General features: G+C 49.7%; 1 pseudogene; it reads right to left on the bottom strand.

Moving 5' to 3' along the window:
• The window catches only part of LOC132317156 (hydrocephalus-inducing protein homolog), a 74,423-nt pseudogene that overhangs the window by 25,799 nt on the left and 21,210 nt on the right, over positions 1–27,414 (bottom strand).

Below are 27,414 nucleotides of genomic sequence, written 5' to 3'. Positions count from 1 at the left end.
TAGAAGGGCCAACGCCAGCAAACCCTCCCTTGGAAGCTTAGTAGAAAGGATACATGGCAAAAACCCAAATAGCCAGCCTGCCTTCAGGTAAAGAGGGGATCACTCATTCCTAGGATGTACTGTGCCCTCCTAGAGCTGCTTTGAAAAGAAATCTCCCTAGGAAAGAGATGTCTTGCACTCCACACAAAAACCCTCTGCTGAAGCTGGATGCTCTTATGTTCAAGACTTTTTCCTGATTTCTCATGGTTTCACTTTCCCAAATTCCTCCCGTCATTTCTCATTCTTCCCTCTGGTACAACACCACAACCCAACAACTCCTCGGAGTCTACAGCCTCCAAAATCATCTGTGCTGCACGTGCAGTGCAGGCAGTTGGGCTTCTGGCCAACCTGAAGAGAATTAAGTTCCCAAGACCCCAAGTAAGGTGGAAAACCCACTCCCAGGGTCTGGGCTTTGACTGCACGAACCAGGCAGCCACAGCTGACCTCACAGATCCCCTTTGGCCTTTCCGGGCAAGACACCCTCACCAATACCCTGATCATTTTCCTTCCTTTCTAGTACCTTTTTCCCTCTTCAGCAAAACCTTTGGGCTCAGAACTGCACAGGGACAATCCCATCACAGTCAACTGAGTGAGTAATCAAGTCTTCCTCAAGCTGCCACTCAGGCAACCCTTTAAAAAACCTTTCAAAGCACTGGTATCAGCAGGAGCTTAATGCAGATTTAGTCCATAGTTGCTTAAACATCTGTGCCCAGTGGTCCTGGAGCCAGGGAATGCACACCAGGGTTAGCTGGCAGTTTCTCTGCAGAGTTGGATTTCCCCTGGAAAGAAGGGTCCAGGGAGAACACCCAGTGACCCTGCTGAAATCCCTCCCCTCTCAGCTGCCATCCAAGGGTGCTGCAAGACCTGGCTGCCCTTGGGACACCGGGGCTGGCTGAGAGACTGGGGCGAGCTGTTCTGGAAATATTGACAAAAGTCAAGCTGTCAATTATAATGATCCCTGGGAAGAGACTCCCACATGGGGAATGATCATTAGAGCTGACACACCCTGTTCGTTTTTTCTCCTCCAGGACTCAGTGCTAGACAAGCCCTCTGCTTACGTTTGTCTACAGAGGAAAAATGATGCTGCTCCCAGACACTCCCGCCCTTCACAGGTGGTTTGTTTTGCTCACTGCTTCCCCCAGATAGATGACCTTGCATTTTTTAATCTACTTTCTGCCTGTGCCCCTAGTGTAAGTAGAACTTATTTGCCCTGCCCTTCCTTTCTGCCTCAGCACATGACACCTTATAACCTGCCCTTGGCCCCTGAAGTAGCAATACTTCCTTCAGCCCACATTTTGGTGTCAGCAAGTTGGGTTTATGGTAGCTCTAGAAACACAAAAAAAAGCCTTAGCAACTGATGGTGGCCAGCAAGAAAAGCAACTGGTGCTGCCGTGGTAACTTGTGGCATTAAAACAGTTTCTGGAAAGTTCTTGCTCATTTTCGCAGGCAAATGTCAAGGGGCTGCAAAAGAACTCCCAGTGGACGTGATCCGATGGGAAAGGCTCAGCCCTCATGGGGGACCTCACCTGTGGAGTGCTGGAGAAGCCTTCCAGGGTCATCTCCACAGTCTTGCCCGGCATCAGCTCCATCCTCAGAGGCTGAAGCTTAAACACGGGGCAGGCAGGTTTGGGGTTCTGGGCGGAATCTTTGCCCTTGGTGGTACCAATGGCAGGGAGACGATGATGCCGGTGAAATGGGCTGAAACCTTCTGTTGTCCAATACAGGTACTGGGTGCGTCGCCCTTTATTCGTCATCTTGAAGTGGTAGCAGCAGGGGTCCAGGCTAGAAGAGAAGCAGAGATGGAAAATGTCACGGGAGCTGCCATTTCCCAGCGATCACCCAGCTTCAGCACCCTGAAGGCATTATCCAACTGCACACTCAGCAATAAAGGCACCTCCAAAAAGGCTGACCTAGCTCAAAGCTACAGCAAGAGCCAGACCTTGGTTGCCCCGAAGTTTATCACCATCCAGCAGCTGCTCTGGTTGTGCACAGCAAGGAAAAGCTTCGTGAAGAACATTGTGGTGGGTTGACCTCGGCTGGATGCCGGGTGCCCACCAAGCCACTCAATCACTCCCCTCCTCAGCAGGACAGGGCGGGGAGAAAATAAGATGGAAAAAAACTCGTGGGTCACGAGAAAGGCAGTTTAATACGGCAAAAGCAAAGGCCGCGCACAGAAGCAAAGGAAAAGAAAAGATTTATTCTCTACTTCCCATCAGCAGGTGATGTCTAGCCACTTCCCGGGAAGAAGAGCTTCAGTACGCTTAGTGGTTGCTCCACAAGACAAATGTTGTAATAACAAATGCCCCCCCTTCCTCCTTCTTCTCTTAGCTTTTATTGCTGAGCAGGCGTCGTATGGGATGGAACATCCCTTTGGGCAGTTTGGGTCAGCTGTCCTGGCTATGACCCCTCCCAAGATCTTGCCCACCCCCAGCCTAGCGGGGAGGGGGGAATGTTGGAGAGACAGCCCTGGTGCTGTGCGAGCACTGCTCAGCAGTACCCAAAACACCGGTGCCTTATCAGCACCCTTCTAGCTACCAATACAAAGCACAGCACTATGAGGGCTGCTATGGGGAAAATGAACTCCATCTCAGCCAGACCCAACACAAACATCATCTCAGTTGCTGCAGACAGAGCATCACCAGCCTTTGGGGCTTAATAATCAGAGTATTTTTCCAAGGGGCTTCCTGCAGGTCTCGCTGCATCAGACACTGAGCTGGCCTGGCCTGGCTGCAAGTGGAGGGAGGAACAGCTTCGCTGCCATTTCACCTTCCCCTTGGGAGCTGCTGCCTCAGGTGGCTTCCTCCAAAGATGCTACTGGGGAGGCTGCAGGGTATATAGACTCATCTGGTGATCCGGGCACCACCTGCCTCACTGGTGGGATCCCCCTCATCCCCCCATCCCTTAGGGAGCAGCCAACCCTCATCGCCCCCAACATATCGCCCTTTGCCTCAACAGTGCAGCTGGGTTTGTGTTTTAGGGAGACAAATGCACTCTGAGAACACAGGATCAACAGAGGTTTTCCCAATACGAACACAGCAGCAAGACCAGCTCTAGCTGCTGAGGGAACGGAGCGACAACCAGAGATGAAGAACTAGAGCTAGATATAAAGCCAGATGAATATTCAATGGGAATTGATTCCTTCAGGTAAAGAAACACTAACCGCAGGCTAGTCTGGAGTCATTATTTTACCCTCTATAAAGCTGAGCATGACCAGGAAATGAAGAGTTCCTGGAACAGTTATTGTCTTTTTGAAAGGTACAGAACATGTGGCTTACAAAATGCATGTCTGCCATAAGCAGCTAAATACAAACACACAAGCATGTACTATAGAACAAACAAGTCTGTGAAACAGACTGTTAAAAAAAATAACGAGGTTTACAAGTTTAATATGAAATGGTGTGTGTTGTGGAGAGCAACGGATGAAAGCTCGGAGCAGCTCTGGGGAGATGCAGAATTTGTGGCTCTGGGAAAGCCCAACTCATCGGAGATGTTACCGGGGTCCCACCACAGCTCACTCGGTGGCAGTTCTGCAGCCGACACCAACGGCAACAACTCCAAACAGAGCCTGCGGGTGAAGGGGGGCAGAGCACAATGACATGAGCCACCCCAACATTGTCCCCTGTGTTGTGTAGCCAATCTGCGGCTGCACAGAGCACAGGACACGCTGGACAAGCACCAACCTCCCTGCAACGTCCCTGCTGATGTGGATGGCTTGTGGATGCATATTTAAGTTGCTGAAAATCTATCCTAAATGCTTAAGGTAGGATTAACCTGCTCTTTCTAACCAAAAATGTAGGTATCAGAGCACTGTGGACCCTCTTTGCAGCCAGGGAAAGGAACAGGCACCTCGAGATGATGATGCCTCTCGCCCCAAAAGGTCTCCAACACAAGGCAAGCAGCACTTTGCAAAGGCTTATTTCCCTCCCCTGTTTAGAAGGACGTGCCTGGTTTCAGACACACACGGAAGCATCAACAAATCCCCTCCTCCGAGCCAAGCTCTTTCAATAAATACTCTCAATTTATCCCACCCAACCTCTCCTCCTCTCCCTTTCAGAGCTGGGCCTGCAGCCACCCTCACTTGCCCGTGCCCTGGGCTGCTGCTGCGGTCTTGACCTAGGAGACAGGGAGGAAAGCAGGCAGGAGTGACGAGGAAAGAGCAACTACGTCTCATAAAGAGCAGCCTGGCAGGGGAGCCGGGGATGACGAGTGAACTAAGGCATGATACAGGGCAAAGACAAATTCTGCTGCTCCTCCAGGACTCCCAGGCAGAGGGGAAATAAAGCAGCACCATTACTTTACTCGAGGAGTTGCTAACAAGCTACCTCCACAGTTTTCCGCTGCTGCAAGATGATACTCCACAGTGAGTGAAAAAGCAAGCCATGTTATTCCAAAGGGAAATATGTTTATACACGTGATGTAGTGTTTTCCAGCAGGAGGCTTCGGGGACCTACTGTTCTTCCTCCGTATCTTTATTTGATAAAGTGAGGAAATAAAGGTATTATAAGTAAGGGCAATTCAGTGACAATTTAGCAACTGGTGTCCATTTTGGTGGCTTTTGATGGCATCTAACATCTTTCAAATGGCCATAAAATGCTTCTAAAGGAATTAATGGCCATAAAATGCTTCTAAAGGAATTCTTGTGGCTTCAGTGAAACGGAGCCAGGACCTTGAGCACGGAAGGAGAACTAGCCTGAAGGACTACAGCAAAACTCCTCCTGGCTGAGCCCACGGCAGAAGCGGGAGCTGAGAGGTATCCTACCTGAAGTGGCGTCCCAAGTTGAGCTCCGGACCAAAGGGTTTGTCAGTGACAATGGTGGTGCCAATGCCGACAGCCCGGACGGGGATGACATAGGAACGGCTGTTCTCTATGAACAGGTTCACCTCGTCCCTGAATTTCTCCGTGTCATCCAAGTTTGCGATGATGGTCACAGACACCTCGGTCTCGGGGGGGATCACTCCTTTACTGGGTTCAATCCTCCAGCGCGAGCGTTTGCCAGCCTGCAAGACAAGCCAAACACTAACTTAGCATGGAAACCATGGACCCTGGTCTCTTGTAGGGTGCAGGAAAAGGAAGGACTAAAGATACGAGGGTAAAAACCAGAAAGGCTTCATTTCCCTAAATCTAAGCTACGGTGTCTGCAAACAGCAACTATGCAGGAGCTTATACAACCTGTAGTTTACCCTCCTTTAACAGACTCACTTCATTAACCCCGTTTTGCCCAACCCAAGAGATGCTCATCCTCAGGAGAAGGTTATTCCCCCTCCTCTTTTGGTCTCTCTTTTGGAGTGCGCACCAAGGGAAGCTGCTTTATCTCTCCTGGCTTCCCAACAATGGTGGCCGGGTTTGCATGAAGGCTCAAGGCCAGAGGAAGCCAGGACTGCTCAAATCCCACCGTGGCAGCCACGTGCCTGGGGGATACTGCTGAGAGCCTGAAGAATAACTCTGCAAAACCGGTCGTCTCTCCCAAGAGTTAGGCAGTGCTTCTCAACAGCCCCTGAAGGACTGAAGCACTCGGTCCCCACTGATCACCAGCTGCAGCGAGGTGTCCCACTGTCCTTGGCTTTGAAACATTCAGCTGTAAGTGTTTACAGCAGGGCAGTAAAGAACTAAGCAGAAAGAAAGGGCAAGACATGCCCTGTGGGCATGGCCCGGGCTTCCCAAGCATTCTCCTCCTCTGGTTTCTCATGCACCTTGCGCTACAGATGGGGCAATGAGGGGGCTGGACCCCCGGTCCATTTAAAAGCACAGTTGCAGGGAGCAAGCTTGCAGCAGACAAAGAGAAACGCATGCAACATCCCCTGGCCAGCATGAAATGCACTGGGATGTAGATGTACGGCTTCAAAGTGTCCATCACGGTGTTAGTGGCACACGCACCCCACAGTTCAGTGCTGTGTTTGGGACGACAGGCACTACTCACCCAAAACACCGCAGTATTCTAAGAGAAAAGGCTTTTTTCTTCTTTTTTTAATGAAAAGCAAGGATGAGCTTGCAGGCCTGACATGATCCAAGTGCCTGATCCAGGTGAAGTCAGCTTGAGTTTCCATCTGTCAGCCTGGTGGCACTGAGCTCTAACAGGACACCAGCCAGCCCAAGGGAGAAGAACACCAGAAAACCAAGCAGCACTTCAAAGTCATGGAAAGCATTTTAAATACCCCCCCCCCCCCAAATGACCTCTGCTAACGAGGGTAAGACTAGCGGGAGGACAGGGAAGCAGTAACTTGCTGAGCATTCAGGGTCCCGGCAGCGTGGGGAGGTGCCCCAGCTATGAAAACTCCTTAGGCTGACTGCAGGTCAGGTCTGCATGCCTGCATCCCAGGATGGACCATGCCAAAGGCATCAAAATTATTCCAGGCACTGGCAAAACTAATAAACTCAGTTCCAGGCTCTTCAAAGCCTTCCCTCCCCACAGCCTGCGCAATTCGCTCAGATAACAACAAAATCGCACATCAGCCAGAACAAAAAACAGAATCACTAAAACAGCATCCCTTTATCGGCACTGTTTTGAAGTTTATCTCCCTGTTTTGCTGTCTCTCCATATGACCATTTCTTTAATAAAGGGAATGTCATCAAAAGCTTGAGATAATATGCAATGAAATCAGGAAATGAAACAAAACCTGCACTAAATGAGGAGAGAAGCAAATATGGGAATGGGAACTGCATGTTCTCTCCTTGCTTACACTGAGTTTGACCAAAACTCTTTATATGCTGCCTGAAAATCACTTGATTCTCTCTAGGGAATCCCAGTGAGAAGATAAACAGGTGCAGCTTCTTTTTTTTTTTTTTTAAATAAACAAAACATGGTCTCTTCTGCAACATCAGCTCCAGTTGAATCTGAGGGCAGCTCATCCCTGGGAAGGTGGAAGGGGATCTGCTCCCCAGGTGCTCTCCTGAAGACGACAACACATCTGGCTGGATGACCGCTGCTGGAGACCACGCGGCAGTGAGCTCCATCAGGAGCACAGGGCTCTGGATTAGGGAGGTCAAGGATCCCGTCAAAGGAGACAGGAACCCAAAATTAGGAAACAGAGCACCGTCACTACAAGGGGAAGTCCCAAGAAAGCTTTCCTCTCTCCTCCCTCATTACAAGGCACCAGGAAAACACCATTTGCCTCCCTGCGGTAGCACATAACACACCCAGCACGGTGGTTATGCAGGCAGAAGAAAGCTGCCGCTGATTAACAAAAATTGCACCCTAGGCCTTGTCTTTTCCTTCCTGATCTCACAGGTGTGATACGCAGCTGCCTTCTGTGATGCTGAGACATGTCATTCTTGGTAGCCAAATAAAAGATGCCTGAGGAGACAGAGTGACAACAAACAAGTAGGAAATGATCAAAGAAAGATGCTTTTTTCTCTCTGCCTTTCTGCAGGGAAAGCAAACACTTCCATTAATCAATACAACTCTTTTGCACTTGTCAATACAGCAAAAATCAGATACTTAGGGAAACAGGAAAAGACGATGACAGCGACAGCAAGGAGGAGAAACGGCCACTTTTTTCAGCAGGTCGCATCAGCCCCCAGCTAAGCTGCAGCAGCTCCTTCATGTTGACCTATTCCTCCAGTCTTTTTTACCACAAAAAAGGCAAATCCTCCCCTTGCGGGATCCACAGGATGCTCTAACAGGGCTGCCTGGCAGCTGGGAAAGCAATCTGACAAAGAAAGGTACGTCAGACAGACACAGGATTCAGTGGATGAGCACGGGATGACACGCTGGCCCCAAGGGTCACAGCCCTGCAGCTACCCCGGCAAGCAGGGATAAGCCAACCAAGGACTAGGGTATGAAGTCCCTACACTCCACTACAAACCCAAAAAGTCCCATCTCAAGGCACAGCTTTGGAGGGGGTTTTTATTTCCTTCCTTCTGGTGGCAGAGATGCTCAGTGCTGCTCCTCGCAACTCATCCGACAGACACAAGAGGGGTACGGGGAAGCCTGTGCACGATGAGGAGTACTCCAGGTAATTCCTTAAGTCTCTATCCCAAAGTGAAGTTATCCACAAAAAACATCTCAGCTTGCTCAGATAATGCTCTTTTCTCCCATAAAGCAAGAAGAAAGCTCGACTTGACAGGAACAGCAATTTGCATGTGGTGGTTAAGGATACCACCATGGCCATCTGCATTACAGCATTTTCCTTTTCTGTTTTGAACAAGACACCAGCCTTTTATTTGCCCTGTTGCTGCCCCTTAATCTAATCTCATTCAGTTTGTTGAGCTGCCAGTCAGCATGCTGTAATGTTGCTGATCCAACACTGCTCTGAAAATTTCAATCAAGAGCTCTTTCTTTCGAGTGGGGACCGTGATCTAGAAGCCTAACTGCAAAGAGCCAGGGTTTTGAGATTAGCCATCAAACGGGAAACAGGGAAATCCCAGCTCGCTGTCCTGCAGCAGTCTCCAAGCAGGAAATCAAAGCAGCAGCTTTGGCATCTTCGAGAACACAAGACTTGGGTTCAGGGGCGCAAATGAATGAAGGATGCCCAGGTCACCCACCAGCTAGGCTAAGGGACAGCCGGAGCCAGTTCTGCTCTCAGAGCTACATGTGCAGGTCACCCTGACACCCGACTGCATCTCAAATTTTATCTCCAAAATTATTCAGTCCCCTCTTCTTCCCATCAATAAACGGCCAGGCAGCCTAAGGCAGCAGCAAAGGGCAAAACTTCAACTGAGGCACCAAAGTAGGCAGCTGCTGAGGGCAAGGGAGGAGCTGGAGCACATATCGCCTGCCACGGTGCTGCTCCCATCAGGCAGGCTCAGCATCACCGTCCTGAAGAGTCTGAAGAGCCCTTGCTGAAACGGCTGATCCAGCAGGTTCCCAGCACCTGCCTCCTTGAACATCTCCAGGATAGCAGCAGCTATCCTGAGAAGCTGAGATGCTCACCATGGGGTAACTCCATGCTGGGGAGTCAGCAGAGGCCATCTTTGCTGCAGGAAAAGAAGTCATCCCTGAACCACCTCATATTACTGTTTGAGTTATTGATTAGCACAATATTTGCAGAGATCGCAGGGAAGCAGGATGGGATTTCTTGCCCAGTCCCATAAGTTAGGGCACTGAGGCAATGGAGAGGCAGATATACCCCTGCAAGCTCCCTGGGTGCACTGCAAGCTGCCCAGGGGAGGGAGGGAAGGCATCACACCCCGATGGCAGGACCTAAACGGAGCTCTGCAGGTCAGTCTTGGGTACAAGCATGCAAACCCCATCATTTATACACCAGTACCACCCATCCGAGGTGGCTTGCTCTCTGCAGAGATGGAAAGCAGATTTTCCTTGTGGAGCCAAAGAAAGCTGCCCTGGGAATCCCCCACTTTGAGGTTATGTTTATGCTCCTGGGCACAGAAACTGGAGCGAACAAGCTGCAAAAGCAGCAAGAGGGAAATTCAGCCTGGGTTAACCAGCCCCAGAACTTCAACCCACCTAGCACAGAGAAGCACAAACCCCCTCCAAACCCTGTTTTCCTGCCTCCATCCCCCCTCCAGTGGGGAGCACATCCCACCCAGCCTCAGCACCCGAGCCCTTCCCGCCTGCATCAGCCCTGCTCCCCCTGCCAGGGAAGCAGCCAAGCTCTCCTCCTGCTACGCAGCTTGTCACACTAGGCAGCCTCCATGAATTAAATAACCTTCTTCTGCAGCTAGTCTCCAGAGATGCTCTGCAACCCTACGGAGTCTACAGACTCCGTCACTACACCACCCTTACAAGCATATTTTTGGGCAACAATCCAGCTGGGGTGACCCCCTATAAGTGTGAAACTCGCCTCACCACCAGCAGTTGGAGGACAGACCTCACACCCTAGTCTCTGTCGTCAGCTGGAGGTTGAGGCAAAGCAGATGCAGAGGGAACAGGGAAACCACAGGGAAACCCATGCCCTTTCAGGAGCAAAGGGCCACAGGGTTCCCTTCATCGCCTAGAGCTCCAAAAGCATGACTCTCAGAGCTAAATACCTTCCACAAAACAAAGGGACAACTTGTAAAAGTGATCCAGACTCATTTCTGCTCAAACATCTACGCAAACTTTCTATTTTACTGAGGGGTTCCCCAGAGAAAACTGCCCCCAGAGCCAGGCTCCTCTTCCCGCGTTGTGATGGAATATCTCCCTTTCTCCCTCAGGGAGCGATATGGAAATGTTGCATAGAAAGGTCAAGTCACAGGCTGCTATGGACCATTTTTGCTGGAAAAGAGCCCCACAGATACTTACCATCTCTGCCCAGAAGGATGCAGGGATGACAGTCTGATTGCAGAGGCGGAGAGTTTGGGAAGCATCTTGTAAAACTTGGATACGGCCAAAATTTATTTTACTCGGGTGCACGGAGACAACTGGTCCTTCTCCAACGCTCACTAAATGGATCTTCTGCTCCAGGAAGCAGGTAGGAAAGATCAAAGAGAACAGGGAAAGTTTAAAAAGATTAGACAGCTCTAAAGGTACTCCGAGACTGAGGGATAATTAGGGTGGTTTGAAATTTCCAGTGTGGTAAGACTGAAACAGAAGGCCTGGAGCACGTGTGGGATCTGGAGCCATCCCATCTGAAAGCCACAAGCTCCCGGTATCAGGGGGTAAAGAAACCCAGTTTCCCACGCTTGCTTTTTCACACCTCCTCCACACTGTTAGCTCTCTTCCCTGTACCCTGTGCCTGCTCCCACCCCTTTTCCTGCTCAGTCTTGCCCCAAAGCACCCTCCCTGACTTCTGCTGCTGCACAGCCCCACTTGGAGACTAACTTCGTTAACACTCCCAAAGCGACACCTGTGACAACCAGCACAAGTCAGAAGCAAAGCAGGCTCTTCAGAGTACAGATCATGCAAGTTACTTGCCTCTGATTTGTGCTTGTGTGTATTCCTGGTATTATATGAATAACAGACATAAATTCTAGTGGGGGGAAACCCTTCTTTTGAAGGGAAGCATGCCTTATATTTACAGAATCACAGAATCACTACGGTTGGAAAAGACCTGTAAGATCATCAAGTCCAACCTGGGGAAAAAAAAAAAAAAAAAAAAAAAAAGGCAAGCCAACCACCACACAACAACAACAAGGCACAACACACCAAAAACCAACCCACCCAACACCACACAGCACCATGTCCATCAAGCTACATCCCACAATGCCACATCCACACGCTCCTTGAATACCTCCAGGGAGGGTGACTCTACCACCTCCCTGGGCAGCCTATTCCAATGTTTCACTACCCTCTCAAAAGTTCAAAAGTTCTCAAAAGCTTCAAAAGTTAGTATCATTTTCATTTAAAGTGTAACTAAATTTCATCTAGATTTCAGCTAGATGAAGCCAGGACACTACATACAATGTTCTCTCGACTACATTTTGTTGTCGCTGCTGCTGTTGTGTATGCAAATGGTGTGGAGACTCACGTGTCTTTGGCTGGGAGTTTTGGCAAAGAGATTTGATGGATATTTCTCAAACATGATGGGCCTGACTTCAGAAAAGCTTAAATCCAGCTTTGGACAAAACATCACTTCAGCATGTTTTCTTACGTGCTTGCTTTAGCAGGATTCAGGGAGGTCCCTGTGAGCTCCTGAGCAAAAGTCCTAATGAAGCAGCGGTTGCTGCTCATCTAATAATACAGCAGAGTAGGAGAGGCAGGGATCGTGCTGCATTTTAGACTGGGCTTGTTATCCCATCTCACATATCCATAATGAAATGCTGTGTCAGACACTTAGATTACCACCTAAGAGAATACCATCCTTCCTCTTCTCTGGGCATGAGCCATTGCTTATGCCACGGATCCCTTCTTTCCTTGTCCACACCAGCCATATATTACAAGTTCATGTTTTCCCAGGAAGAATCCCTGTACACTTTATGCCCCACCAAGATGAGTCGCACAAAGGCACACATCTCCCCTAGCACTCACCAGCGGGGATCCTTCGCTCCCAAACACCGCGACACGAGCCACTGTGTCCTGCTCTCCCGTCACCTGGGCTTCCAGTGTAACCGGGACCTCCACCAAGCTGCGAGGCTGGATAATCCCGCATGGCGTGGGGCTGGAGTACCACACAGGAGCATCCTTCTTGTGTTCCTATAAGGCACAGAATCAAAACCAACTTTAAAGCTTCCTCAAAGGTCACTCTGAACTCCTTGACATCTGCCACAATGACAATTCACACACATTTTTAAAAATCCCTAGGAGAAAGGAGAAAGGCACAAAAACAGATGCAAGACTAGTATGGGCTTAGCATCTTGAGGGGGTCCGAGAGCTGCTGCAGGCACAAACACCCGCTCCTGTGCTGGCAGCCTCCTTGCAGCAGCCTTTCATGACCTTCTAAGTTCTCCTACGGGAAAGCACCCCAAAGACTAGACTATGAACTGCTTCCTAAAGTTTATATTCACGCAGGTTCCTATTTAACTGCTTTCTAAAGTTTCTATTCAGGTAGGTTCCTGTTCTCAGCAAACCTTTAGGTTTGAATATGAACCAGCAAGGTCTTCTCCAAAACTCCTTTTTTCCTAATATACCCCTTGACAACATTGGAGGAAAGGAGGTGGATGCGATGCCAAACCTGAGGAAGAACTGTGTAGCAGCCTGGGAGATTGCTGTCGTTCTCAAGCGTCAGCATCTGCCGATACGGGTACTTTAGAAAGCACCGTCCAAATGTCATGACCGGGTTGAGCACTCGCAGCCGAGGAACGACGCATCTAGGCAAAGAGATGACGAAAAGGGAATTGGAGATACTGAGAGAACGTAGAATTTGTTTACTCCCCAAATAGCATGAAATGACGCATAACACGTGTCACTGTCAAATGGACGTTTAAGACCCCTACAGCAATAAATTGCCTTTAATTTCTTTTTATACAACAACCTCTTAAAGGAGGAGCAAACCCTGAGTCTCAGCATTGTAGGGGCTGCCAAGTGCCCAGGCAGAGCACTGTGCCCTGTCCCAGAGCTGTCTGATGGGCACCTTTGCCCCAGGAGGCTTGCAAAGACACCTTGCACCCTCCTGACGCTCCCAGCAAGGCATGAGCTCCAGGGGAGCCTTCCCACCCATGACCAGGGCTCACCAAGCCTCAGGGAACACAAGACCCCACAATCTCAGTAAAAATTACTCCCTCCTCTCCCATACCTCTCTTGCCCTGCCTGAAAACTCAGCCATTTACCCCAGCAGCAGAGGGCACAAGCCACCACCTGCCTCACGCAGTGGCTGGTCACCCCTTCCCCACTTCTGTAGCCACCTTGCTCCTTGACCCTCACGGGTCCATACACTGTCTGCTCCCATTTGCACTTCTTTTACGGAATTGCAGCCCAGGCACTGACTGGAAGACTCTGCCTCTTGCAATTCAACTGACACCCACTGCAGCACAACAGCATCGAATCTGGCTGCAGCAAGAACAGCTTTTGGCTTAAATCTGAGAACAGTACGTCTCAGAAGGACCAGAGGAAAGCAGAGAAACCTGAGCTCACCTTCCACATCAAGGACTATTTTCCCCATCCTAAGATCTTGCCTCTACTTCCCCTCACCAGTCCTGACACAAGCCCCTTCCCCATTTGCACATGCCTTCGTTAACTGAACCAGACACCAGCTTTCAGCAGGCTGATCACTGTGTCCCAAATGAATGTTGCATTTTGGTTGCAACCCAGCACAAGTCCACCACTTGCAGGAAGAAGGAGAGGCAGCCCTTTGGAAATTTCTTACACCTCAAGCACCAAAAGCCAGGCCAAACATGAATATAATTACTGTTCCCTTTAGAAAAAGGCTCAGCCCCATGCCTGTCCGTTGAGCACAGGTGCTTCTCAACGTGGGCTGCTTTCAAAGCACTGCTGTTCTCCTAGCTAGCTGGGTAGAACTAGCTCATTAAGCAACGCTTCTCATTTGGAGATGGAGCCAGAAAACCGCGTGCAAGGCAGTGTGCTGGTGGGGGGTGCACGAGGAGAGACGATGAGCTGCAAGGGAAGCGGCGATACCTGGCTGTGAGAGGCAATGCCAACACCTCCTTGCCAACGCCGTCCACGTCCACCACCAGTGCCAGCTCGTATCTCTTCACGGTGTTGGAACACAGGGTGACCTGGCGGAAGAGAAGACCATCAAATACTTCATCGCTCCCAAAAGCCATCGTCCATGTGTGGTGTCCTCCGGTTCTCCTTCCACAGTAAGGAAAGGGAGGATTTTGCCCTAATTCTTCTGCTGGTCCATGTACAGAGCACAGGCTCTGCGAGTAATAAAAGTCTTCTGACAAGATCTGCTCTGTTAAATACACTGTGCAGTTATCAGGGTATATGCAAGCTAAATTAAAGCACAATTAGACTAATGCTCTACTCACCACTGTATTAAAATTAAGGGACCAGTTTGTAATCTCGACTAGAATAGCATAAATCCAGAGGAAATCTGCTGACTTGAACAGAATGAGTTCAGCTTTACAGGGGGAAGCTGAGAGCAAAACGTGGCCCAGCAGAAGCTGTGCAGTTCACGGCTGCCAGAGCTTTTGCAGTCCCCCTTGGGGATCGCTGCAGTGAATACAGCTCCTCCTGCTCAACAGGACAGGAGAAATTAGACTGGGAAGAAAGGCAAACTGCTTTATCCAATGACATCTCTCTTTTTAACAGCCACCTTCTGTCCTCATCCTTCCTCTGACCACTTTAAATCCAAGAGATCGCTCTAAGCAGCTCTCAAAAACACAGGAGTGGCTTCTGTACCTGACTATACGGTACAAGACCTTCCGCTCAGGATTTTGGAAACAAAACAGTGCTCCTTCTGAAATGTCCCAGAGTAACCCAGCCAACAAAAGCCTAACACTAATGCATATATCTTACTCGCGTTATGCTGGCAGCACTAAAGCCCTCTCATGCATCAGTGAAGCTTCAGCTCCACCTGCTGAAGCACGTATGGCCGGACTCTTTCCATACCTGGATATCCACGACCCCCTGGGAGCGGATGGTCCCTCTGCACGGCGTGATGGTAAATTCGGTTGGCTTCACAAGACCTTGGGCTCCCCTTCTCCAGTATGAGTGAGTGTTGTCCGACAAAGGAACAAAACTGGTAACACTGGGCTCTCCTGAGCCGTCCCCAGGAATGCGAAGGTTGAAGGTCATGGGCACCAAGGAGGTGTTAGTGAGGCAACACGACAAGGTGCGAGGAAAGCCTAGGAAATGACACAAATATGAATTTACACCCCAGTTATCCCCCTGAGTCCTGGTGTGAATATCCTGTTATGATAAAACTGTGCCTGGAGTTTAGCTCTTCTCAATCTGAACCACAGCTAGTTGAGAAGCTAAGCAAGGAATTCATCGTCACTTAAGCTCTCTTTTATGCTGATCACAGAGATTGTTTCCTTGGCAATGCCCACTCTTAGCGATGCCGAACACCAGAATTTTGTCTCTCTTTACCTGAGGAGCGCTCTCACATGCCCCAAAACCAGCATCAGTTATTTCTCGCTTATGAGCGTACATCCAGACAGACCATTTTTTCTGAAAATTCAGTCCGTAACATTCCCTGTTAACTCCACGAACACCCCCACAGTTTTCAATATATAAAAGCAGTGTATTGTCATCGAGGAGAAGCTCCAGTAAAAGAAAGGATGGATGCAATTGGCTACTACAGCACGATGCAAAGCACTCTAATGCAGTTTCTCTAGGCAGCATCCTCAAGGCATCTCCTGTTTGGGGGCAATCAGACTCAGCTCGTGACAACCTGCAGCCCACTTCACAGGAGGCAAGCCTGATGCTTGCTTAGAAATTAGCAGGAACCGTGTCTCACCTTACCTAACAAACGGGGACATCACATCCATGCTGCACACTGGCTTTGGTTACTGCCCGCAAGGGTTTACATCACTTTACCTTTGATACTTGCTTTCCATAATGGAAAAGCAGTGATACAACCACACCTGGTGGGGATGTGCTGCAGAGACAGGACATCAGCCCACAACCTGCTCTGGAGTGGACATCTGCCTTGGACGGCCAGCTCTGTGAGGAGACATCTCCCATGGCCTGCTTACCAAGCGTTACTTGAATACAGGTGGGGAGGAAAACCAACTGCAGACACAGCAGGTAGTTCATCCATGCCCATCGACAGTGACCACTGCCCACCTCCAGCAACTACTCCAGCAGGGAGGCAGGAGGCACACAGAAAGGACAAACACAGACTTCACAGTCCCAAAGGAGACCGAAGTCTCCAGATGCAGACAACAGTCAGCAGCAGAGCTAAAAGAAGCAAAAATACAGTAGCTGCCTTCAGCTCAAAAGGCCTTATTAACGAAATCAGATTAAGTAGGATGAAGCTCCTATTACATAACCATATTTCTGCCTGCTGTGTTTCTGGTTTTATTTCTTCAAAAGGAAATAAAGAAATGGCAGAGTGGTGATGTAGGGAGGGGAGGAAGCAGCTCAGGAAAGGTAATGAGTTTTCTTAGAAAGTCCATGAGCAGCATGAAAACACAGAGGCATCCTGGGTGCAGAATGATAATGGCCCTTCAATCACAATTGATTTCACAATTCAACTTTAGAACATCTCAGTACAAAGCCTTTTGTGAGACGGAGGTGGAGAACGAGAATCTGCACTTTAATGGAGATGCTCTGGACGCTCAGCCACTGGCTCCATCAGCAGACCTGGGCTTTTGGCAGGGAAGGAGAAGGAGCCCAGATCTCGGAGGACATCAGTGCCCGATGCCGAGCTATTGCTTGGGCATATTACCTGGGAGGTGAGAATGAGGTGCCCTCACAGCACTAATCAACAGCTCACACTGAAGGTCAGGTGGGGGAAATGGTGTCCTCCCCTTGCAACACGCACATTCACCCAGAGCAGCTACAGGCTAGCATGTGGCTTCAACTCCCTTCTCCTGCAGTCCCATCCCCTGGGCCCTTCTGGCACAAGGACTTTCACAGCCATTCTGCTGCCAAGCATTAGGAGCTTGGGGCTGAACAGACTATGAGGGACACCAGAAAACACTGACTTTCTGTTCCTTTGGTCCTACCTGACCTCATGATGGCACAACACTGCCTAAGCCACCAGCAGCCCTGGTTTTAACACCTCAAAGGCTGCTATGGAGGAACACAAGTGACAGGTGCTCTTCTGTTCAGGTGCTCTGTTTTGGTGATGCACAGACCTCTCAACCTATGCTCCAAGCCCAGGGAACACTCACCGAAGGAGACATCACCGAAGCGGAGGGAAGGTACGTTGAAATGAAAAGTTGGTCCGATGACACAGCCCCTGTGAGGACAAAGACAGGCAGAGGAGGCATTGGTTTGGTTAAAGAGAAATGCAAAGTGTTCGGCTTTCGTTACTGCTCGGAGGGATAAAAGCTGGTCTCAGAACCACAGCGGGTTTCAAATCAACCCGTCGCCTTTCTGCTCAGCACAGCATCCATGTGGACAGGAGACAGCCAAAGCAAAGTGGTCAGCAGCTGAGAGCTGCTGATGTGCCTTAGGGCACCATGTCAGGCAGGGTATGCCCCCAAGTTGCTGCTGGCCTGATGAAGGACCCTGAACAAGTGATGGCTCCGTGCCTCAGTTTCCCCATCTGTAACGTGCTGACACAGAGGTCTCCACGCAAAAGTGGACCCATTGTACTAGCTTTGCCAGCTGCAGGTTCTCTGCTTTGGTATTTCTTTGCTGGAACTGGTGTTCCCATGGAGTATATGAACATCTTGTCCTCAGATCATCTTGACCCATGCAATCATGAGGCATGCAGGATTTGGAGGCATGAAGCCAGAGGAGCGCCCAGACACCCACTGACACAAGAGCAGCAACAGTTCTACACAGCGGACAGCTGAATCTTGGGGAAAAGGATCAGCTTGTCACCAGTGCACCAGCTGACACATCCAAGAGCAACACACGTCTCCAACCACCGAACACGGGTGTCCTGAACCCACCACACCTCCTCACCTGTCCTTAAATTCAGCAGCCAGGCTCCAAACTCCAAAACTCACCAAAATCCCCCGAAATCAGCACTTGGAGCTGCACAACAGCCATTAATTTATTTCACGGTTGATGCCAATCAATGCCAGCTCTGCCTCTTAGTTAAAAATCAAGGACCACAGTGAACGCTGCCTTCTAGTTTTAGTCACAGGACTGCCACTGGCTCTGTTTGGCACATGACCAGACTCAAGCATCCTGCAGGAGGGACCTGCGTTCATCCGTGGTGTCCCATTTCCAGCATCCCTTTCTAAACACCAAAGAAACAAGCATTCAGGACCTTGTAAGGCTGGGTTCCTTCCCAAGAAGAATCACCTATGGTTTGGGCATCTTCTGATTGCATAGTTAAAAAGCACTCAAAAAACTGACTTTCAGGAGTTTCAATCCAATACTAATTCTCGATTCTTGGAGCTGAAGCAGTTCCTGAGACTAAGTCAGGGAGCAAATCCCTGATGATGATGATGAAGTTCCCTCTCCAAGGACCTCACATAACCAGACCTAACCGCCCAAGCCCTAACACCTTGCTTTGGACACAGCAAAGGGAGCAGGCATGCTTTCCGCCACAGCACTTGCCACGAGACGATGGAAAACTACCTCCAAACCAACCATGACTGGGGATCACACTGGGAAACTGCCAAGGATGAGCCTTGCCAGGCAAGCGGAGAAATGACTGCCATTTCTGCTGAGTGCACCGTATCTGTGCTCAGGGAAGTTAAACCTGAATGACTGCCCAGAAGGCTCGAGCAAGGAGCCAACCCAGAGCTCTGTGCACCACAGCTCACAACAGTACAGCTCGCAAAAAAATGGGGGAAAAGGCAGTGGTTTTGGCAACTACCGCGTTTTACAGTAGCATTAGATAATGCACTTGTGAAGGGAGATCAGGGTCCTTGCAGAGCACGAAGGATAACGCAAGGTGGGAGAGGAACCGCTTCAACACTCATCCCCATTCCTTCCTTCCTTTGCAGCCCAGTCTTCCACCAGCCAGCTCGCCTCCATTCAAAAGAGCTGGGAGTTTTTCTCCATGGAGGACTAAATCCAGTGCTTCAAACTTCCCAACGAGGGAGGCTCAGCTTGACCTGGTGGGTGGACATCTAAAAGGCCTTTGAAAACAAACAGCTTAAGCTGTGGGGCTGGAGAATGAGAGATAAGGACTGGATAGGGATCCTTGAAACTAAGGCAAGGCAGAAATCAAGGAGGCAGATGACATCTCAGAGCAGAGTGGACTGCAATGGGAATTACTGCTGAGGGACAGCTGTACCGGAGCAGGTGGGCATGCTGGGGTACCCTCAGATGGGCTGCATAGGAGCCACCACCTAGAAAGGAGGAATACAAGGATGGGGAAGAAATAAATAAAAAAGGACCAGCAATCCTCTTTCACTGAGACATAAGGTCTGCACCGAGCTCAGGGCCGTACTGGCAGAACAGGGCAGAGCGGCCACAGAGAAGGGGAGGACATGCTGGGCACTGGCAGCCAGGGCACCAGTGGGGAAAAAAGGACCGCTTCAACCAGCCCCAAAGCTCCAGAGCACCCAGCATCAGCTTCCCTGCCTACACCACATGAGCCCACCAGCTCATGGTTAAGACTTGCTGGGACAAGTTCGCATGCTGCTGTGGTCCCGAGAAATGAGCTTTGCCTCTCCTTTCATCAGCTTTTTTTTTTCCCCCTTCTCCCCTCTTGCTCGGTCAGGATTCTCTTTTGCAATGGCACCAGCCCAGGGGATGATGCCCGAGTCCTTGTGACAGCACTTGCTGCAGAGCTTCCTGTCTCCTGCATCAGCACGTTTCTGGCTGCAGAAAGGAGGTACCGTAGCACTCGCTGCACAAGAGCCGGGAGGACAGCTTGTCCCAACGCATTAGCATGAGAGATGATGTTGATGCTGCTGCTACCCATTTTGTATGGAATGTTAACAGAGGATTTTAAAAACACTGCTTCTGGCTGCAGAATCACCCAGGCTGGCCCCTCTCCAAAGCCCTCTTGGCCCTGCTGGGTGTTCAGGGGGACATCCCAGACCGTCTACTGCCCAAAGCTGATACCATCACACTGTCTGCCATGGCCCAAGGGGGAATGAGCTACCTGTAGCAAGGAGTCACTTCAGCTCCTGGGTACCGGGACAGGGCAGCAGGCATCTCCACACCTTTCCCGTACGGCCTCCAGTCAAACTTTTTTCCAGCACGGGTAGTCACTTAAAGCCCCACGGTCCTCACACAGAGATGTCAAAGGGTCACAAAAGGAATCTGCTGCTGCCAAATTCTGGGCAAACAGTGTCCTAGAAAGTCACAGAGCCACCCTGGCTCAACCATGAAGGCAAAGCTGCTTCCTAGAGGAACCCAAGACTTTGAAAGTTAAACTGCGTATTGAGAGCAGAGGAGGCATGGTCACAGGTGGCCAGCAGCTCAAGGGAGGTGATTCTGCCCCTCTACTCGGCTCTGGTGAGACCCCACCTGCAGTACTGCGTCCAGCTCTGGAGTCCTCAGCACAGGAAAGACATGGACCTGTTGAGGCAGGTCCAGAGGAGGGACACGAAAACTATCAGAGCGATGCAACACCTCTCCTATGAAGAAAGGCTGAGAGAGTTGGGGTTGTTCAGCCTGGAGAAGAGAAGGCTCCGGGGAGACCTTCTTGTGGCCTTTCAACACTTAAAGGGGGCTTATAAGAAAGACGGGGACAGACTTTTTAGCAGGGCCTGTAGCGATAGGACAAGGGGTAATAGCTTTAAACTGAAAGAGGGTAGATTTAGACTAGATAGAAGGAAGAAATATTTTACAATGAGGGTGGTGAGGCACTGGCACAGGTTGCCCAGAGAGGTGGTAGATGGAAACATTCAAGGTCAGGCTGGACGGGGCTCTGAACAACCTCGTCTACTTGAAGATGTCCCTGCTCACTGCAGGGGGGTTGGACTAGATGACCTTTAAAGGTCCCTTCCAACCCAAACCATTCTATGATTTCCTCTCGCAGACAATTACACCTTCTTGGCTGCTGCAATTGCAAGGTTCAAACTGGAGTCAAGGTTAAAAAGTCTTGGCTCTTAGTGGGGGGGGTGCTAGGATCTGAGCCAAGACAAAGACCTTAGACAACCCCTTTTTTCTCTGCTCCATCATAAAATGAGGTAGGGGGGAGCTGATTACCCAGAGAGAGCTACAGATGTGCCCACCAAGCTCCTATAACCCTCCTCACCTGATAGTCAAGGTCACAGGCTCAGGGGATCCATTCACACTGAACTTGAATTCTTCTGTGAACTGCCCCAGGATGGTGGAACTGAAGGAGATCCGGATGACCTGGAGCCCGTCCGGCAAAATGGTGCCCTCCCGGGGCAGAAAGGTGAAGCAGGAGCCCAGAGCTGTAGCTGGAGGGACCAACCGGAAGAAAGCATCGATGGCTCCTTTGTTAAACAGGACCGCCTGCAGCAGCAAGAAAGCAAAATGGAAATACATAAGGAATCTTCCTTTCTTACACAAGGCTGACTTGTTTTCCCATTAAACAAGTAACATCTGTAAAAAGACAGAAGATGCCGTGTGCTGCTGCTTGGCAGAAGCCAAAGAATATGCAACAGGACAAGTTCTGCCTTTGGGTTTTTACATGCAAAGCAGTGATAACTTCATCTAAACAGAGTCACGCTGGGTTTATTCTACTGATACAGAGCAGTCCACTCTGACTTGCAGTGCAGAGGACCTGCTCAGCATCAGCGAGTTGATTCAGACCCGTCCCTAAGGGCAATGAAGGGCAGTTACTAGTGGATCATCACACAACTGCTTCTGCTCCTGATGAGCCTGGTCCTGCCAAGGGCAGAACATGGGCAGCTTCCATTGCAGCCAACAAGTTCATTGCATGTAGAAGACCCCTCAGGCCAGCACTATAACCAACTTCAGAAGCACTCCCCAACTCTGCTACAGTATAGAAGTTAGGTTTCTCTTCTTTCTTCTTTAAGGTGATACTTTCTTAGTCTTTGCTCCAACAGACATGTCAGTAAAGAATGAGCGTGAGGTGCATAGCAGCTCCATCTATTCCAAAGAATTTCTCTTTCCTAAATATACACAGCCACCATCTAAGATTTTACCATTACTGGAATAAACTGCACATTTAGAACCAAGCCATATTTTGTTGAATGCTCGAGAGATCTACTGCCTCGAACAAGTGACACAATCCCGCAGCGTTTGTTGAAATTCAGCTCTTTTCATGTTGGGCGAGAAATGCCCACATCTGCCTGTGAGTACCGGCACGCTGTCAATCACCAACAAACCTACCCAAAGCAAAGCTGTAGTTTCTGATTGCTGCAGGGTGAAATCCTGCCATTTCCGTGGACTTAGCTATCTGCTTTGAATTTCTTTTCCCTAGTTTTTGTCCTTGCAAAACCTGTCAGAAAAACTGAGACAGAAGCATAGAAACATCCTTTGTTTTTCAACTTTGCAGCTGCTGCTGAAAATATGCATGTATTCAAACTCCACAATGGTAACTTGAACACTACTCTCGCCTCTTGTGTGTTTTACACCTTCGTTACAAATTGCACTTAGGGATCCGACGCTGAGCTGAGGTTTACCTCCAGTCTAGCTGCTTAGCAAAGCACTAACAGCTTCATCTACTTCATCACATTTTCTCAAGTAATGAAAATCATAAATTGATAGAGAGAGAATCAATAAAGTATCAGCATTAAAAATGCACAGAGCACACAATATTTCCGTAAGAAAACACCTTAATCTGTCCTTCCCTGCCACAGTCAAGGTTTTGAAAGTGTCTGGCATGATGTATTGCCTCATCTTCTACCTCTTTCACTTGCTCTCTTTTTTTCAGAAGACTTGACACCATTGGGGGGAGGCAAATATGTAGAAAGTGCCTCTGCTTCATTTCCAGAAATGCTTTGCTCTTCATAGAGCCAGAGGTGCACCAAGCCCGAAGCGTGGTGAGGGGCTCGTCAGCGAGAGGAAGCACTCCCAATTTCTTTCCTAGGGACAGCTCGGAGCCAGGAGGCTGGATGGCTTTCCTCCGACTCCCAGGAATCGGTAGGATGCACTTAACTGAAAACTCTTTGCAAGGGACTTGAGTTCAAACACAGTAAATTTGTTCCAGCTGCTTTTTAAGAGCCAGAGTGCAAAGGTGCTTTGTATCTAGGGCTGAAACAAAAGCCTCTGAATACTTCTCTTTTTGACCCAGTGCTGCTTTCATGTGTCAAGGGGGGTTTTTTTGCATGAAGCCTCCCAGCTGATCTCAAATGGAGGTTGCCAAAAAGCAGGGACTAGGGCTTCACGAAAATATACACCTTTCAGACCCCACCAAAAGTATCCAGATTCTGTGAAACCCCCCAAACTTGACTAGTATGTCAAATATTCCCTGCTCACAACTGCCTCAGTTGCCAGGAATCCCCCAGGTCCACGAGGCTCAGCGTTGCCCCGGGAGCTGTGAGGATCCAGCCCAACCCCTGCGAACCCCTCCTGCTCACCTCATAGCTGTGGGCTGATCCAATGAAAACCTTCCCGATGTCCAGCTGGTCAAAGTTGAAGCGGAGCCGGGGCCCTATGCCTTCACCTTTGATGCGCAGGGGCAGCCTGGCCTCTCGGCCTGGGGAGAGATTGCCGTTTCAGTACAGTAATTCCCTCTGTTGCCCTGGATTTTCCAGCCTGCCTCAATGCCAGTCCCTGACTCTGCGATGGATGGGACCAGCTCTAGATGCTCCAGGGAGAAGATACGGGACCCTTCTCCTCCCTCAGGACATATGCCCTTGGGCTGGTTTCTAATTTAGTAATCAGTTTGCACCCTGAAAACGGGATGCTGAGTTTAAAACACGATCTCTGAATTTCTTCCCACACACTTAGATGAGCTTTGAAATCCATGCAGTGAAGGCACAAAGCTCACAAAACAGAACTGAAGATAAAAATCTGCCATCTATACTGATGCAATCAGAGACAACAGCACAGGAGCCGAGAAGTATGAGCCCAGGCAAGGCGAAGCTCCCTGCTAACGGCCATACGCACATCAACAGTAACCGCTCCCAGAAGAAGACTTGACAGCACTTCCGTAAGACAGGATGGGCATAAAGCTTGTCTAGCGGACTGCTCGGATTCCGATTCCCAGGGAGGACGTTCACCCTGCTGAGTACAGCAAGGCCTGTGCAACGCTATCTGTATGCACCATAGACTCCGAGCCACGAGGTGACAATTCCCACGCAGGGAGAGAAGCACAGGCTGGCCAGAAATGGTCTTTTCGCAGACACCCCGCACTCAGCGGGGCTCAGTCACCTGAGGTCTGACAGCATCTGGGGAGCGGGAGGTGATCCAGGATCTGGGAGCACATTTGTAACTCAGCTCCTGCTGCCTCAGGCGTCTGATGATGCATCCGTGTAATAAAGATTCATCTTGGAAGTATATAGTCTATAGGGGCTTAGTGCTCGTCCACGAAAGCTGTTCTGCTGTGTCATTCTTTGGCCTTTCCAGGCGCCTTGCAGCAGAGCAAATGCTGGCAAACCCATGGCATGAAAGCTTATCCCTTCACTGCCTTGGTTGTTCTGGGATCAGTGATCCAAGCTTGTAGCCAGGCATCGCGAGGGCTGGCCTTGGACAGGAGATCACCTGGAAACCGCAGGGACAGCGGGCATGTGCCAGCCCTGACCTGCTGACCACCCACCCTTCCCAGCAACTACATAAGAACCGAGGGGGCTGGAAGACTATTTGTGCCTCGCCTTCACCATGGGTAACAGAAGCAGGAGAAAGGAGCTGTACCTGAGATTTCACAGTAGACCGCTTGTTGATACACTCTGGCTTCTCGGGGTTTAAAGATCACCTTGATTTCAGTCGAAGAATTTGGCCAGACATCTCCCTCCTAAAACAGAAGCAGACAGAAAACCATTTATCTTTAAACGTTACATGTCTTGTTTTCAACCAGAGCCCTGTAGCCTATATTTAGAGCATCAGTGAAGAGCAAGGAGCAAGCAACATTTGCCAACAACATTTATAAAAGAGTCTGGAAGCGGTTGCAAAAAACTGTCCCAAGTCCCTTACCTTTACTGGCACCCGGGAGAGGCATTTTGTTAAATTAGGGCTACAACGAAGCAACCCAACTGGCAAACAAATTCCAGCGAATCAAGCAGGATTTCTTCAGAGGTACCAGCCAGTCTAAGGAAAAGGGACCTAGCTACACTTCACGTCTGTACATCATTACATGGAGTACCAGCACACAGTACTGTGGGCAGCCAGACTTCGGGACCTCACCTTAATGCACTTCAGGAGCTCGAGGCGGGGTTGAGCTAGTTCTGGAGTCATACTCCAACTGTAACGAAGCAGGAGCCCTGGGACACACTCCAAAATCAACTCTAATGCATTGCACGATGCCCTTCAGGCTCAGCTCATCAGCTCCCACTCTACAATACTCCTACTGCTCTGACACAGTCTCTTGGTCACACCATGCTGCTGTCAGCTACAGTGGTGTGAAACTGCAGTTGTGCTGGCATTGCTGGCTCTCAGCCTTCGATGAGCTAAAGGAGTAACCAAGAAGAGAACACGATCCCCTTCCTTGGTTAAAAAAAAAAAAATTAGTTTCACCTATTTTAAAAAAAGAAGAGGTTGGGTTTATTCTAGGGTTCACTCCAAGATGAGAAGGGATTTTGCACTGCTCAGACAGCAGGCGTTCTTTGTCTCAGACCATGCAAATCCTCAGAATCAGAGCTCTGGTTGATTGAAGGACATGGGGTTTTGCTTGCAGAAACAGAAAAGCAAAGATTTTTCTGTACCTATGTGCCATACAACTCAAAAAAAACCTGCCAGTCTTCTGTCCAGGCTCACAGATGCCATTGGAAGGGAGATTCAGACATGGTGTAAGTCCAGCTTATACAAAGGGATTGGTGTTTCCATGACTAAACTTGGGCTGAATTTGGCCTCCTTTCCACAGAGGACCATTTCATTCTTCAGGTCAATACGTGAACTGACAATGCTCTAATACCCTTTGTTACTCCCCATACAGTATGCATCAGGTGTGCCCTTACATATAATAATCAATACCTCTGAGCACTCTAAGAACACTTATTTATAGCCCTTGCAGTAGCTCAGCTTTAGGCAGGCTCTCACTGCCTGTCAGGAGCCTGCAGTTCAGAAGTGGTTTCTGTAACAAGCTCTCCCAGCCTCACCAGAAACCTGACATTTTCTCTCGGCACATCAAGGCAGCTGATGCAGCGATCTGCCAAGTGACCTCATTCAGGGAGGAGCAGGAGGAGGAGGAGGGGAGGTTCTCAGCTACAGCTTACCATCGGCTCAATGGTGAAGATATCATCGGAGAAAAGCATGGAGTCTCCTTGCACCTTTGCCCTCTGGTTCCGGAAGGTGCGGGAGAGAAGGGAAAGGCGTTCTCGGAGAGTGGGGTCCACCGTGCACTCCTTGAGGAAGCAATCCGTCCTGTCCTCTTCCTGCCTCTGCAGCCTGCGACACAGCCTGCGGCCACGGGGAGAGACAAACCAAACAGATAATTCAATAAGCAACATATTTGCAGAGACTGCCGGGTAAGTGCAGGGGCAGCAACGCACTCGGGGAGGAACAGCAGCACCAGCAGCAGCTCAGCAAGGGGCTGACCCCGAGCCATGGGGTCCCAAATGGATCAGATGATCCCTTGTTGCTCCCTGGCGTGGCAGGTAGTTTTACTCCACACTCACAAGTTAAGAAGAGGTTTTGGAAAGCTAGCAGCCCTCAAGAGAGCCTCCTGGCTCAAAGCCACTGCCACTACTGATGGAGAATCCACCAACCTCAACTGGCTTTTCCCACCATAGAGCTGCTCGGGGGAGGCAGATAAAGATCAAGGAGCACCCACTGCAGGGCTTCACTGGCAAGGGGAGAAGCACCTGGGGTTCAGCTGCAGGTTACGAGCATCACTCTTTTTCCTTCCTTTTTGGACCAGCGGGGATAAGCAAACAACGCCTGCTCCCAGTTCCCTATACTGCCTTCCACCAGGGGATCCCTGCTTCTCCGACAGCAGGACAGTGGCCTTAGAGCTATGACCATCCCTAAGACTTCCAAGTAAGGAAGAACAAAACGTCCTCCTCAGACTCTAAGACACAAACTGGCACAAGATCAAATGTAATTGGAAAAAAAGAAAAAAAAAATCCGGTTGAAGTCTACTGTGGGGAAACCTGGTTGCTTCTGAGGGGAAAGAGGATCACTCAGGGTCCAGGCTGAGACAGGCAGCTGGGAAGAGATGGTCAAGGAATGGGCCAGGGAAGTACCAAGAGAAGGTCAGGAGGTTTCCTTTCAACACACTGAGCTTGCACAGAAGTCACACACTGTGTCATTAAAAAGAGAGAACAGTGGAAAACGAGTTTTGGCCTTCAAGGCATTTCTGACCTAATTACGTTGCACTTTATTTGCTCAGAGGCCCTTAGAAAGTGCTCCACTTTAAGGCAGTTTCCTGACCAGCTATGGGTTCACACTAACTCCTATATACCTACATCCATCCAAGTCTGAAAAGTCACACAAGGATTCCCTAAATCACCCAAGCTTTGAAGTGTCATTTCCAATTCACCCCCCGGGCTGCAAGTGTTTCTCTGCTGCCTGAAATGGGAATTTCAAAGCTTGA

The sequence above is a fragment of the Gavia stellata genome, chromosome 5 (genome assembly GCF_030936135.1).
Source record: "Gavia stellata isolate bGavSte3 chromosome 5, bGavSte3.hap2, whole genome shotgun sequence".
NCBI lineage: Eukaryota > Metazoa > Chordata > Aves > Gaviiformes > Gaviidae > Gavia > Gavia stellata.
The sequence above is the reverse complement of the archived record's forward strand: the minus strand, read 5'-3'. Positions and strand labels throughout refer to the sequence as shown.